The 13958-nt window shown below is 46.7% G+C and overlaps 1 long non-coding RNA gene across 1 annotated transcript; it reads left to right on the top strand.

Moving 5' to 3' along the window:
* The first annotated feature begins 9541 nt into the window (after positions 1 to 9541).
* On the top strand, positions 9542 to 13387 carry LOC135189443 (uncharacterized). The gene is made up of 3 exons (XR_010308081.1): positions 9542 to 9693; positions 9797 to 9930; positions 12479 to 13387. It is a non-coding gene; the product is annotated as an uncharacterized LOC135189443 (long non-coding RNA).
* Positions 13388 to 13958: the final 571 nt, after the last annotated feature.

The following is a 13958-nucleotide window of genomic DNA, read 5'->3' as shown; positions in this document are numbered from 1 at the left end:
GGAGCTGGCAGTGTGCTCATGCAGCCCAGAAAGCAAATTGCATGCCAGGCTGCATCAAGAGGAGTGTGGTCAGCAGGGCAAGAGAGTGGATTGCACCCCTTTACTCTACTCTGGTGAGACCTAGCCTTGAATACTGCAGCCAGTTCTGGTGTCCCCAGCATAAGAAGGACACGGAGCTGTTGGAGAGAGTCCAGAGGAGGGCCACAGCGACGATCCAAGGGCTGCAACAACACCTTTGCTACAAGGATGGGCTGAATGAGCTGGGGTTGTTCAGCCTGGAGAAGGGAAGACTCTGGGAAGACCTTAGAGCTGCCTTCCAATCCCTGAGGGGATCCTACAGGAAGGCTGCAAAGGGGCTCTTGATAAGGGTGTCTAGCAACAGGACTAAGGGGAATGGTTTGAAGCTGAGGCAGAGTAGGTTTAGACTGGATCTTAGGAAGAAGTTACTCAGTCTGAGGGTGGTGAGACTCAGGAATAGGCTGCCCAGGGAGGCTGTGGATGCCTCCTCTCTGGGGTTGTTCAAGGCTTGACTGGATGATGCTTTGAGCAGCTGAGTCTAGTTGAGAGGTGTCCCTGCCTATGGCAGGGAGGATGGAGTAGATGATCTCTGAGGTTCCTTCCAAGCTAAGCCACTCTGTGATTCTGTGATTCACGTTTCTATATGTATGCACATCTATAGGCAGGCACAAAAAGAGGCACACCTCAACTTCTTTTTCTCAGTAAAATAAAGCATAACCAGGCTATGCTTGGTTTGATTATTCTCTACTTATTGTTTTTCCTTCAATATTCTGTATTGATAGTCTAAAAGCAAAAATGTATCATGGTAAAGGCAGAGGAAGCAGAGAGCAGTGACCATCTTGGGTAACTGTCTCATGCAGCCAAGGAGGTGCAAAGACTGGTGAAGAATTAGTGCCTCAAATTGCTGTGCTCGGTGCAAATAAATTTGGGGTCCATTAGCTCAACTCTGCTAAATATTCAGTCACAGAAAATGACCAGAAAAGTCACAGAAAATGACCATAAAGATCATTGTACTGTGAGTAAAGATGAGGAAACCCACTCCTTTCGCCCAGCAGGATGAAGAGTCAAAATCTTCAACCTTTCATCTGCACTGGGCTTTAGTCATAACTGCAGACACCCTAATAGGTACTATGATTTTCCTTCTGGGAGGTGGGGAAGGAGGGGGGGAGGGATGCATGTATTTAGAGGATCTCAAGGCTAATCTTAGAAGTGCTTATTGTCTTAGTGACCAGTTTGGCTGGTTTGGGTTTTGGGTTTGTTGGGTTTTGTTTTTCTTTACACTGTGTTTTTTGTTTTTGCAGCAGCTAAAAATAGTTTAATTGGTTTGTGCTAGCAAGAAAAGCTTGGTTTTGCTTCTGTCCAGACATGTGGCATAGTTTGGGATGTGGGTTTTTAATGACCCAGGTAGTTTATGCTTTGTCCCCACAGGATCATCAACACCAGATGCTCCAATGTACTCCTGTGTTTGTACAAGAAAATGAAACCTCCAGGCACTGCAGCCTTTCTTTTAATAACTCCTCCACCTGCCAGACCTGAGGCCAGGTTAGAACACAGAGCTTTCTAGTGTTGTGTAATCCTCTGGCAGAAAGCAGAGCTTACAAACAACAAGGGGTTGCTCACAGGTGCCTTTGGTACTTGTGATACCCTTTTGTGATCCTGGTTTTTAGGAATCATTTCAATACTTCTCACATTGGGCTTCAGAGGTATCACCTTCACAGATCACAGAATCACAGGATCGCAGCAGGTCAGGGGCTGGGAGGGACCTCAAAAGTTCATCCAGTCCAACCCCCCTGCCAGAGAAGGATCACTGAGACCAGATCACACAGGAATTCATCCAGGCAGGTCTTGGCTATCTCCAGAGAGGAAGACTTCACAACCTCCCTGGGCAGCCTGTTCCAGTGCTTTGTCACCCTCAGAGGGAAAACATTTTTCCTCTTGTTTATGTGGAAAAAAAAATGAGGAGACATTCAGGTGAAGAACAGTGTCTGGGTTTAGGCAGATTTATGGACAAAAGTAGCTGCCTGACTCTGGTGTGGTTATCTGAGGGTCCGGGGTTCAAGTCCCTGTTCGGATAGGGGACACAGGCTCAAGTTGTGCCAGGGAAGGTCTAGGCTGGATGTTAGGAGGAAGTTCTTCACAAAGAGAGTGACTGGCACTGGAATGGGCTGCCCAGGGAGGTGGTAGAGTCACCATCCCTGGAAGTGTTCAAGAAAAGACTGCATAAGGCACTCAGTGCCATGGTCTAGTTGACTGGATAGGGCTGGGGGATAGGTTGGACTGGATGATCTTGGAGGTCTCTTCCAACCTGGTTAATTCTATGATTCTATGATTCAATATATATAATGAGCCTGAAAAAAGGAACAGGAGTTTCTGGCTTACACAAGGCCATTTGTGAATCTTGTAACTTCTTGTAGCAGAAGTTGCAATTATATGCTTTGATGCTACAGGTCACTCACCAACTGATCTCTTGGAGCTGGGAGGGAAGAAAAGCAGGGCTGGGGAGCAAAGATGAAAAATCACTCCCCTGGTAGTCATATATTACATGGCCTTTTTGTCCTAGTTAGTGAGAATCATCCTGTAGCACTCTGTCAAAGCCTGGAGGATAAGGCAGGATGTGTCTTATCACAGACTCTATGAAGAGCCTTATCCTATGCCACTGCTTCTGTTTCTCTTGATGAAGCCATTGTCCTTTCATGTTTTAGTCTGTACAATTCCAGGGAATGAGCTTCCAGGCTTGTTCAAGGGGCAGATTTGAGTTCAAGAAGGAAACTAGGCAGTGTGCCAGGGCCAGCTGTGTTACTCAGCTCACTAGTGAGCTCACCAGGTATCTCCTGCAAGAAAAGCAGAGCTGATGATGTATTGCAAAAAGTCTCCCTTCAGCTGCATTGTCTCTCTCTGTACAAAGAGAACACTTTGGATCTGCAGAGTTTCTGAGCAGGTGAGAGTAGCTTTCTCCTTTCTATTACACCTTACTTCCCCCTCCAGCTCACAGTAAAACTCTCCTTGCAGAAAAGGATTTGCTGCTGTCTGCAACTCCTAAAACAATCATAGAATGTCAGGGGCTGGAAGGGACCTCAGAAGCTCATCCAGTCCAACCTCCTCCTGACAGAGCAGGATCACCTAGAGCAGATCACACAGGAACATGTCCAGATGGGTTTTGAATATCTCCAGAGAGGAAGACTCCACAACCCCCTGGGCAGCCTGTTCCAGTGTTCTGTCACCCTCACAATGAAGAAATTCCTCCTCATACTTACATGAAGGAACCTCAGCTGGATGCAGTTAAAGTTTTGTGTCAAGATTCAAGCTACTTAGAAGGTTTCCACCATGCTTCAAATGAGTGTTTTATTATTGCTGGTCCAATGGTGTGAAGTTTGCTTGCTCTGATATCAAACTCCCTGCATGGGTTCTAGCTGTGTCTTTTCAAGGGGCATTTTAAATCATATTCCCACTGGTTTTATTTACTCTGTGCATTTAAGTGGCATGTGATTTGGTGAGTGATTTAAAACTCTCCTTTACTGTAAGACTGCCCATTGAACAGAACTTGAGTGTCCCCATGGAAATGGCTCAGTTTCTTGTTCCTTAGATGAAAATGGCAAATGAATGATAGAAAAAGTAATCCAATCTCTGTCTCCTCGGACTGTGGTAAAGCACAGGCTTATGTGTGGATGCTCAAGAACCAGGGAATCAGAGAATCACACAAACATTCCAGTTGGAATGCCCCTCAGGATCACCAAGCCCAAGCAAGATCCCTGCTCTACAAGGTGCACCCTAAACCATATTCCCAAGCACTACATCCAAATGACTTCTAAACACATCCAGTGTTGGTGACTCCAACCACCTGCCTGAGCAGCTCATTCCAATGCCTGACCTCTCTTGCTGGGGAAAAATGTTTCTTAATATCTAATCTAAACCTAGGTTTAGAAGGTTTGGCCTTGCTCTATATCCATCATCATCTGTCCCCAGTGAGGAGACACAGCTATGGAGGAGCTCCACTACTACCTCCATGCCCAGATGGAAAATCATGTGTAGCTACTCAAGAAGCTGTCCCACTGGTCTCCTGTGATGTCCCTGCCAACTGTTCAGATGTGCTCTAACCAACACCTTGAAAGCTTGTCTAATAGCATTCTTAATCCAAGCACATACTTGCTTTAAACCAGTCATTCACTCCAGTAACAACACTCAGTTTTCTCTGTGTTTACCCTAAGTTGTGCTTTTGGGTTATTTTGAGGCATGTATACAGTAAGTGTGAGCAGGCACAGAGTTGGCAAGGTACAGAACAGAGAGAGGAAACATTCATCTGCCACGATAAGACATGAACTATGGCTCTGACTCAGGGACCAAATTTGTGAGTTAATGTTACAATGTGGCTAGGAACTGGGGTATAAAAGCCACCATAACCAGCCAGTTAATGCTGCTGAATGATGAAACCCATGATAATGACAGGCTTGTACTTGCCTTTACAGCCATAGGAAATTTGTGGTAAAGCACAAACTGAAAAGCCAGCACAAAAACACAATCAGGATCTCCAAATGGGTGTCAGATTTTTTACAACAACATAAAGAAGTCATTTTTCAATCCTCTTTTTGAAATTTACTTTGTTTGTCCTAAAAGACAAGGACAGCCAGAAGCTATGCTTGTGAAGCTTGTGAGCAGCCCCAAAGATGCAACCCACATTGCCCAGCCCTGACAGGAGATGGGGAACTGCTGTCTGAGCTGCTAGTAGGGACCAAACCAAATACTCCCTCAAAGTGCAGCGCAGGGGACTGGCAGCAAGCACGGCTGAGACCTGAAGAGCATCAGCAGGAGCAGAGGGGGAGGGCTGATGCTGCATGACCTGTGGATATCTCTGAAAGCAGGAGCTCACCTGCTCAGCCCACCAAAGCAGACTGCTAAGGCACAGCATGGTCTTTGAGTTGTCCTAAACCCTTGATTCATTGTCAAAGTCTCTGAAGCTGGACCATTTTGCAGGTGTAGGCAGTGAGAAGAGAGCTGACATAGTGTTCCTTCCATTTTTTTACAAGCTTTCAGGAGCACTCTCAGCTACATCCTAGTTTCTAGGGAAGAAAGGCAAAGGGGAGAGTAAAGATTTTGGTGAATAACCTGAGCAGACTGTTTTGGGGGTAGTCTTTGGCCACTTGCCTAGAGGTCAGCCCTTCATAAATCAGCAAAGGCTTGGGCCATACTGATGAGTGCTTTCTTCAAACTCCCAGCCTCAGGTAAGCTACGTCATTTCAGAAGGTGCACCTGGGGAACCAGGTGCAGTTGGAGTGGGAGGAGGTGAAGGGTGACCAGCACTTGCTCTGCCCCCTGCCAACCCTGACTGTGTGGATCCAAAAGGAGCTGCTGTAACGAGCAGGACAAAAAATAGAAGCAGACAGAAAGTTACCTTTACAGCAAGCTGGGATCTGTCCCATAACACATCAGGATGCTTCTATAGGATCCATCTCCCTTCAGCTCTCTGGGCTGGGAGTCTTGTGAAGCTCCTCAGAGTGTTTTGTTTTGTTACTGGGAGTTTGAAGGTTGGGGCACGAAGACTGTGACCAACGGCTCAAGGGATTCCCTGGGCTCCAGCCGCAGCAGCAACTGTTTGTTTTCCTTTGACAGCCTGCGGGGGCCCTGAAGGCAGCTCAAATCCACCAGTTGACTACAAGCTACAAACCACAACCTCTCTCCACTCTTTTTCAGCAGGTACCTGCTGGGAATACAAACCCTGGAGGCCCCAGCTGTGCTTTCCAACCGCTCTCTTGCATTTCACAATGGTTTCGGTTGGGTTTGTTTTTTTTCACCCAAGCTTTGCCCAAAGGAGCTTGCTTGTATTTTGGCATCTCTAGGAGTGATAGCAGCAGCTCCAGCTGCAGCTTTCCTCTCAGTATGCTTAGAAGGAGAGGTTTTCAGAGGGGTGTGATGGCTTTTTGAGTTCTTTAAAGTAACCTGAGTACCAGAAGAGGCTAGCAGAAAACGTGCTGCCTTGCCCTGTGAGCGTCAAGAGAGAGTGCATGAAGCAGGTTAGAAAATCACAGACAGCTGTCTGTGAGACTGCTCTTTCCACATCTGACAGCACTTTCTAAACAGCATGGTTAGAAGGAGTTTTAGATAAATCTGAGCTGGATGAAGACCATTTCTCCACTTTTTCAGTGATAAATTCTAGACCCCAATGGTCTGACACTCCAGCAGCTTCAAGCAGACCAAGGCTGAGCAGTTTGCTAGCAGAGAGCCCAATGTTACACTACTGCTAAAAGCTCAAACACGCAGGAGAAGTCTTGAAGCTCCTAAAAGAGTCATAAAACTTTTGTGGAGATGTATTCCTGCAGTGATAGTGGATAGATATTCACGGGCTCACAGGATGTTAGGGGTTGGAGAGAACCCAAGGAGATCATCAAGTCCAACCGCCCTGCCAGAGCAGGACCATACAGTCTAGCTCAGGTCACACAGGAGCACATCCAGACAGGCCTTGAAAGTCTCCAGAGAAGGAGACTCCACAACCTCTCTGGGCAGCCTGTGCCAGTGCTCTGTGACCCTTACAATAAAGAAGTTCCCCTTGCATTGAGGTGTAAGCTCCTGTGCTACAGCTTATATCCATTGCTCCTCGTCCATGTTCTACATGGGTTCTCCCTCACTGCCCACTTTGGGTAGACTCAAAGCTTCTTGAAGATAATGAAATCATATCAAACCCATCCCAACCACACCCATCTGATATGAAGGTGGTTTGCAAAGCTCAATACCTGTTTGTGGATATGGGCAGGGTCCATTGGGAGTTTTCTGTAGGCTGTCTGGCAGGCAGTAATCCTCCCCAAACTCAGCAGTCCAAGACAGCAACTGCCTGCCTGTTCTACCAAAGGCTCCACTTAGCTGACACAACCAGACTGGAAGGACAGTTGGTACTACACTGTGGTGGCTAGTAGGATGTCTTTTCAATCAGCTGCATGATAAATGTACACAAAGGATGGATGACACTCCAGCTCAGCTGTGTGGCACAGGGTGCCTTTTACTCTAAGTCTCTTACAAAACTACTGGAGAGATCCTAACAGAGCTGAGCATCTCAAATGAGTGGTGGACACCCCATACTCAACCCGCCATACGTAAGAGTTGAGCTCTACTGAGGTCAGTAGTAGACAGAATCACAGAATGGTAGGGGTTGGAAGTGACCTCTGGAGATAACCAAGTCCAACCCCCCTACCTAGGATCACCTACAGAAGGTCAAACAGGATCACATAGAATCATAGAATCAACCAGGTTGGAAGAGACCTCTAAGATCATCCAATCCAACCTAGCACCCAGTGCTAGCCAATCAACCAGACCATGGCATTAAGTGCCCCAGCCAGGCTTTGCATCAACACCTCCAGGCACAGAGACTCCACCACCTCCCTGGGCAGCCCATTCCAATGCCAATCACTCTCTCTGACAACAGCTTCCTCCTAACATCCAGCCTAGACCTCTCCTGGCACAACTTGAGGCTGTGTCCCCTTGTTCTGTTGCTGGGTGCCTGGCAGCAGAGCCCAACCCCACCTGGCTACAGCCTCCCTTCAGGTAGCTGCAGCCAGCAATGAGCTCTGCCCTGAGCCTCCTCTGCTGCAGGCTGCACCCCCCCAGCTCCCTCAGCCTCTCCTCACAGGGCTGTGCTCCAGGCCCCTCCCCAGCTTTGGCGCCCTCCTGTGGACACCTTCCAGCACCTCAACATCTCTCTGCAATGCAGGAGCCCAGAACTGGACACAGCACTCAAGGTGCGGCCTGAGCAGTGCTGAGCACAGGGGCAGAAGAACCTCCCTTGTCCTGCTGCCCACACTGCTCCTGATACATCTAGGTGGGTTTTGAATATCTCCAGAGCTGGAGACTCCACCACCGCTCTGGGCAGCCTGTTTCACTACTCTGTCACCCTTACAGAAGTTCCTCCCTGTGTTTAAGCAGAACTTGCTGTGTTGAAGTTTATGCCCATTACCCCCACACCCTGCAAGGGCGCAGCGGGACAAAACGTGACATAGCCCTCACAGAGAGATTAAGGATGCCTATTTCAGGAGGAGGAGAGAAAACCACGGTTGCAAGCTGCAGGTAGGTTTGAAACCCATTTTGGAGCAGCACACAGCTACAAACACAATATTATTTCTAGAAACCACCCATGGCCTCAGTGCTGAAGGATGCAGAGGGGCCTCAGCGTGAGGAACGGCAAGTTCTCGTGTTCCAGACTGCGGTTTCCTTACACCTTTCCATTTTGGCTGAAGTCTGCAAAGCAACTCACCATGTTTGATATTTAAAGGTTAGCTGATGCCAATGGCCTAGCTGCAATTCCAATGGGAACAGCTGGAAGCAGGGAAAGCAAGGCCATTGTCTACCTCACAACAAACGGGGAGCTGAGCTGCACCAGCCAGGAAATCCATTTTTGCCTAGCCTATAGGGAGTAAAGCCTTACTCTTTTTTCTCCTTCAGACTATAAAGGTGCTGGTTAAAATTAGATGATTCATGTTGATTCACTACAGGTTTAAAAACAAAAAAGCCTCTCTGACCAAATTCTTTAGCGGGCAAGAGAGACTTCTCTGTTAAAACAAACCAAACCCAACCCCAGCCCTAAAAGCAAGAGGCACAACACATGTGCACATTCGAACACGCTTAAAAGTGCCTGTTTTTTTCCCTGGAAAATGTGGTTTCTGTAATTGAGGGTTAGAAGAAAGAAAAAAACAAAACCTTTTCAAGCATCCCACTCGATTAGTCACTGCAGGGTGGGTCAGTCTTATCATAGCACGTGATGTCCGGTAACGGTGATGCAATAAAACAGATGCTGTCCCAATTTCATGCCACCAGCCAGCAGCACAACTATGCAAATCAAACCACCAGCCTCTGAGAGAAATTCCAAAACATCCCATCTCTTCCAGGCCCCTCTGCTTAACAGCCTTTGCCTTGCCAGGCAAACTAAGCACATGACCGTTTCGCCTTCAGCGGCACACAACACAAAAGAGGCCCAGCTACTGGGTTTAAAGCCTCGTTGTACACAGAGGGGTTCTTCAGCTTTTTGGTGGGGAAAAAAGAGATTTCCAGATGTTGAGGTACTGGAATGTGTCCAGAGAAAGGCAGCGAAGCTGGTGAGGGTCCTGGAGCACAGCCCTGTGAGGAGAGGCTGAGGGCGTGCAGCCTGGAGAAGAGGAGGCTCAGGGGTGACCTCATTGCTGGCTACAACTACCTGCAAGGAGGTCACAGAATCACCTCTCTTGACTTGCTGGCTACACTTCTTGTGATTCAGCCTAGGATGTCATTTGCCTTCCAGGCTGCAAACACACACTGCTGGCTCTCTTCTAGCTTCTTATCTATCAGCAACCCCCAAGTCTTTTCTACAGGGCTGCTTTCTATCACCTCATCCCCCAGCCTGGACTGGTAATGAGGACTGTGCTGGCCCAGGTGCAGGACCCTGCATTTGGTCCTGTTGAATTTCATGAGGTTTACCTGGACAAAGTTTATTTAAGCACATTTCTGTTGTGAAGCCCTCCCAAGAATGTGACTTGAAGTGACTTCTTATAACCATCTTTTACCCCTAAAACGAGCCAAAGACTTGAGAAAAGTGTTACACCCCAGGATTTTCTTGCCACAAAGTGAGATTATATTAGCAACAGATGAAGAAGGAAGCAATCAGAAGAATCAGCACCAAGCACAGCAGTGTCTACACATCATGCTCTCTGAAAAAGTGATCAGGTATGATTTTTATGTTGGATATGGTTTTCCTTGGAAAAGTGGCAATATTTCTGCTGGAACATGAAGTCTGGAAGTTAATTATAACTGAAACTTCCTTCCCCAGCTGCCAACAACACATATGCCAGCAGCACTATCATCTTCTGTGGAACACTTCCTTGAGATAGGCATCCTGCCAAGCTGTGGATGAGTTTTCTACCTGAGAAGTTCTCTAACAACTTCTGGAGCTGTTTTGGCTATGTAAGTGAATGTCGATGGGACTTTTTCTAGGGGGAAACTGCACTTCCAAAATGTGTAGAGTCTAATGTTTATAGACAAAGGAGTTGTAGCAGAAATGAATTTGGTTGTGTAATTAATGCCTGAAGAATGACAAGCAAGGTTTTAATGCAAGGACAGAGCACAACGGCAGCAGCCATATGGCGAGGACAAGTGGGTGAAGAGCCTGTTATTGTCACTTTGCTGCTCATCACTACTGGCCACTGTCCCTGGAGAAGAGACAACCAGGGTCAACAGATGCCTGCTTAAATAAAACTCTGCAAGGCTAAGCTGCTATTCACACCAGGGGTTTGCTCAGGCATCACAGCCCATACACATTGGGGCACTCAAATGAGCTAAACACACAGCTATGGCAGAGCTGAATCATCCCAGAACCTCACTTCCATGCTTGAGGAGGTCTTTTTGAGATGGTGACCCTGTGAGACCAAGACATCAGAAACTTACTGCAAGAGAGTTCTGTGCCCTCCAGCACCCAAAGCCAGCATGTGGTTTGTGGGAAACAGTTCAAGGATACAAGATGTTTTGAAGAGTCTCCAAGTGCTGGCCCAGGAGGAGGGCTTGGGACTTAGACTGGAAAAGGCCTGGGGTGAAATCCAGCAGTGACTGGTGGAGTTCATGACTTGGATAAGTCAAAACTGGGATATGCAGTGTTTGGCCTGAGTAAGCGAAATAGGGAAACAGATTTCTGACAAGTTTTCAGCAGAGGAGTGATGGAGGAAACCTAATTTGTAAGAGACTGACAGTGAAACAGGCTGAAGGAGTGAGGGCTGGTAGAAGCAACTGTGGCAAGAACATTGCTTTTCACTGGACAGCACCATGGTCAAGTTTTCCTGGACCAAATATTCCAAAAAGCTTCAGCAAGACTTGCAAAAGACTTAGAATGCCAATTCTTTGTAGCCTTCTGCTGGGTTCAGTGCTCAGCCCCATCAGCACAACTTGGAGCAGCTGAGCCTTGTGAGCCCTGAAGTGCTTTGAGAGGTGTGCCAAGATTGGATACTCAGGAAAGGGTTGCCCAATATAAGGTCTCCCTGCCCAGTACCTCAAAACAGAAAATACTATTCAGATCACACAGTGCTCCTGTGTGATCTGGTATAGGTGATCCTGCTCTGGCAGGAACCTGGGTGAGGCATTTAGTGTCATGGTCTAGTTGATTGGATAGGGCTGGGTGCTAGGTTGGGCTGAATGAGCTTGAAGGTCTCTTCCAACCTGGTTGATTCTATATTTATGCAAGGGTCACTATGGATGCATGTTATTAGGCTTAGCTTCCTGATTGCAAGGCTGAATACAGTGAAAGAATCATTCTGGAGGAATCTATTTTAAATGCTGTCTTGTCAAAAAGTTTAAATAAAGGATCAGCTTCAGAAGTGCCCATGTAGCCTGTGAGGCCAGCAACGGCACCACTGCTCCCACTTGTTTCTCTGCGATATCTAGTTTGAACTTTCCTTGCCTGCATCATTCTGAGTGCAAAGAACTTTTTGGAGGAGTCCTGGAATCTAGAAACATTCTGCTGGATAATTTGGCAGAGAACAATAGGACTGCAATGAAATAAAATGCTTTTCTAGGCTTAAAAATAGTCAGCATTAGCAGGTCTCTAATCGCGCACAGATCTGTCGCTTGGGCAATGCAGTCATAAAATTGAATACTGGACACTTGCATTCTGATGTTTCCATTTCTTAATCATTCAAAGTGCTTGCCAAACATAAGGAAAGTAAAAAGATGCTCTGATGCCGTGTCAAAGAGGAATCAATAATTTTCCAATAGTTGGTGTCCAGGAATGATGCCTGCCAGGATCTCAGTGGGAGGCTCTGAAGGCTTATTTTCTGTAACTGAAGTCAGAGGCCAAGTTATTTCACATGGCTCTTCAGCATGATTAAGTTTTCCAGTGCCTTGTACCTACCCTGAACTAACCATGTCTGTTTCATACCTTCCTTTATCTCCAGCTCTCGCCTGTTAGTGGCTGCCACTTGGCAATTTGTGTGTATGAAGGATGTTAGTGAGTTGGTCATGGTTAGATCACCTATCTGTGTCTTCTGTACTCACAGAGTCACTCAGGTAGGAGGGTATCTTGGGAGTTCTCTGATTCAAGAAGGGTCAGAGCTGAGCTCAGACCATACTGCACAAGGCTCTGTCCACTTGGGTCATGAAAGCCTCCATGATGACCATGATAGCTTCTCCCTGCACCCCAGGAGGCTACACTCGTGCAGCATTAGAGCACAAACATTCAGAGACTTCTCCTGCCTCTGGGTTATGCCTTCACCTGGTCTCATATCACTGCTGCTGTTTCCTGAGCTGGGGAGAGGTGTCTTGAAGAAGGGTAGCAGGGACCTACAGATTCTCCCTACTGACCTAAGGGGTCATATTTAAGATGGGGAAGGCATAGGAGTGTGCTAACACACTGTAGTGATGGTAGCACACGTGAAGCCTGTGTGGGAGAAGAAAAGATTTCAGAGTCAGAAATAAGCAGAACTTCTATTATCCATCTGCTAAAAGTGACTTGTCCTTACATTTTCAGCTCAGAGAGCTGTGGACTTGGACAGGCAACGAAGGAAACCTTCCCTTCCCAGAAATTTTAACCAAGCTGGATGAATTTCTGGGAGAGAGCTTAAGTGGCTGACACTGATGGGAAAGATAATCAGTGCTAGGGTGAATGCTTAGCTTCACTGACTCAGACATTGCTCAGTTAATGCTACGTTCAGTACTTGCAAGATCCCAGCACAGCTCTTGTGGCTTTCCCCATTGGTTTACTTCAATGAGTATCAGTTCCTGGTTGGGCCAAAGTGGAAGCAGAAGAGAGGCATGCACGGACAGATGCAAGCTGTATGGGTCCTTACAGCTGAACTACTGCTCTGTGATAAAATACAGCAAAGAAGTACAAAGAAGTCATGCACAAATTCAAGCTGGAAAGCAGAAGGTATTGAACTATTAGAGCAGGGAGATAGAGATCTTGCAACACACTATTCATAGGAGCAGCAGGAGGCAAACCAATATGATTATTTTAAAGATGGAGCAATGCTGTGCTTGTGAAAGGGAAGTGTGGTAATAAAATGATATGACCTTGGTGCTCCAAGAAATCCTAATGCTTCCTTGGTCCATAGGAAGGATGGGTGTAAGGAAGCTGCTTATTCACGTAGGGCACAAGAATTTAATTGCTCTATATTCTGGAGATGTGTTTCACTGGATGCCTGTAACGTGAGTGGGGAAACACTAGTAGCTTCAAATGCAGATTACTCCATCAAAACAAGAACTGAAGCCTCTCTTATTCTTTTCTTTAGACTTGTGGTTAATGAAACCCTGGGAACATGTCCCTTGCCCAATTAAGCATCAATTATTACCAAATGTCTGAAGAGAAGTGTCATGTTTCAGTGTTGTTTCTCACCAAAAAATCCCCAGCAACGCTTCCAAAAGCAACTGTGTTGACCTTACCTACTACTGGGTAAACTACTCTCTGATATGGAGGTTGGGGTGTCATGATCTACTTGTGGCACAACACCTACCAGCATCTAAGACACTTCAAGTGGTTCCAGTTTGGCTTATGCACACAAAGAAAATCCACAAATGTTAACGGTGTGACTGCCAGAGCAGTTACCCTCACTGCCAGCCCTGGCCTACTTTAAGCCAGGCTGCAAAACCCTCCCTGTATTTCAATGTGAGCCTTTATGCCTGCCTGTCCCTCCACTGAGGGTCATCTGCAACTGCTGAACTAAAGACTTACTCACAGGGTACACTGCTGGGAATTCAGTTTATTTCCAATCTGAAATATCAGTCCAGATATCACTTCTATAGAAGATCTTAGGGGTTACTGTTCATCACAGCTACTAGTTACCTTCCTCTGCTCTTAGGTGTCTGCCAAGCCAATTTAATTTCCTTTTGTGGGCAAAGCAAAAGCAGTTAGTGTGAAGTATCTTAACCATGCTTCATATAACACATTTAAGCTAGGGAAGCATGGGCAAGATGAAATTAGTATTTGAGGAAAGCAAAACTTCTAGGAAATG

This window comes from Pogoniulus pusillus, chromosome 32 (assembly GCF_015220805.1).
Source record: "Pogoniulus pusillus isolate bPogPus1 chromosome 32, bPogPus1.pri, whole genome shotgun sequence".
NCBI classification, from domain to species: domain Eukaryota; kingdom Metazoa; phylum Chordata; class Aves; order Piciformes; family Lybiidae; genus Pogoniulus; species Pogoniulus pusillus.
This window is presented reverse-complemented; position numbering and strand designations above follow the sequence as displayed.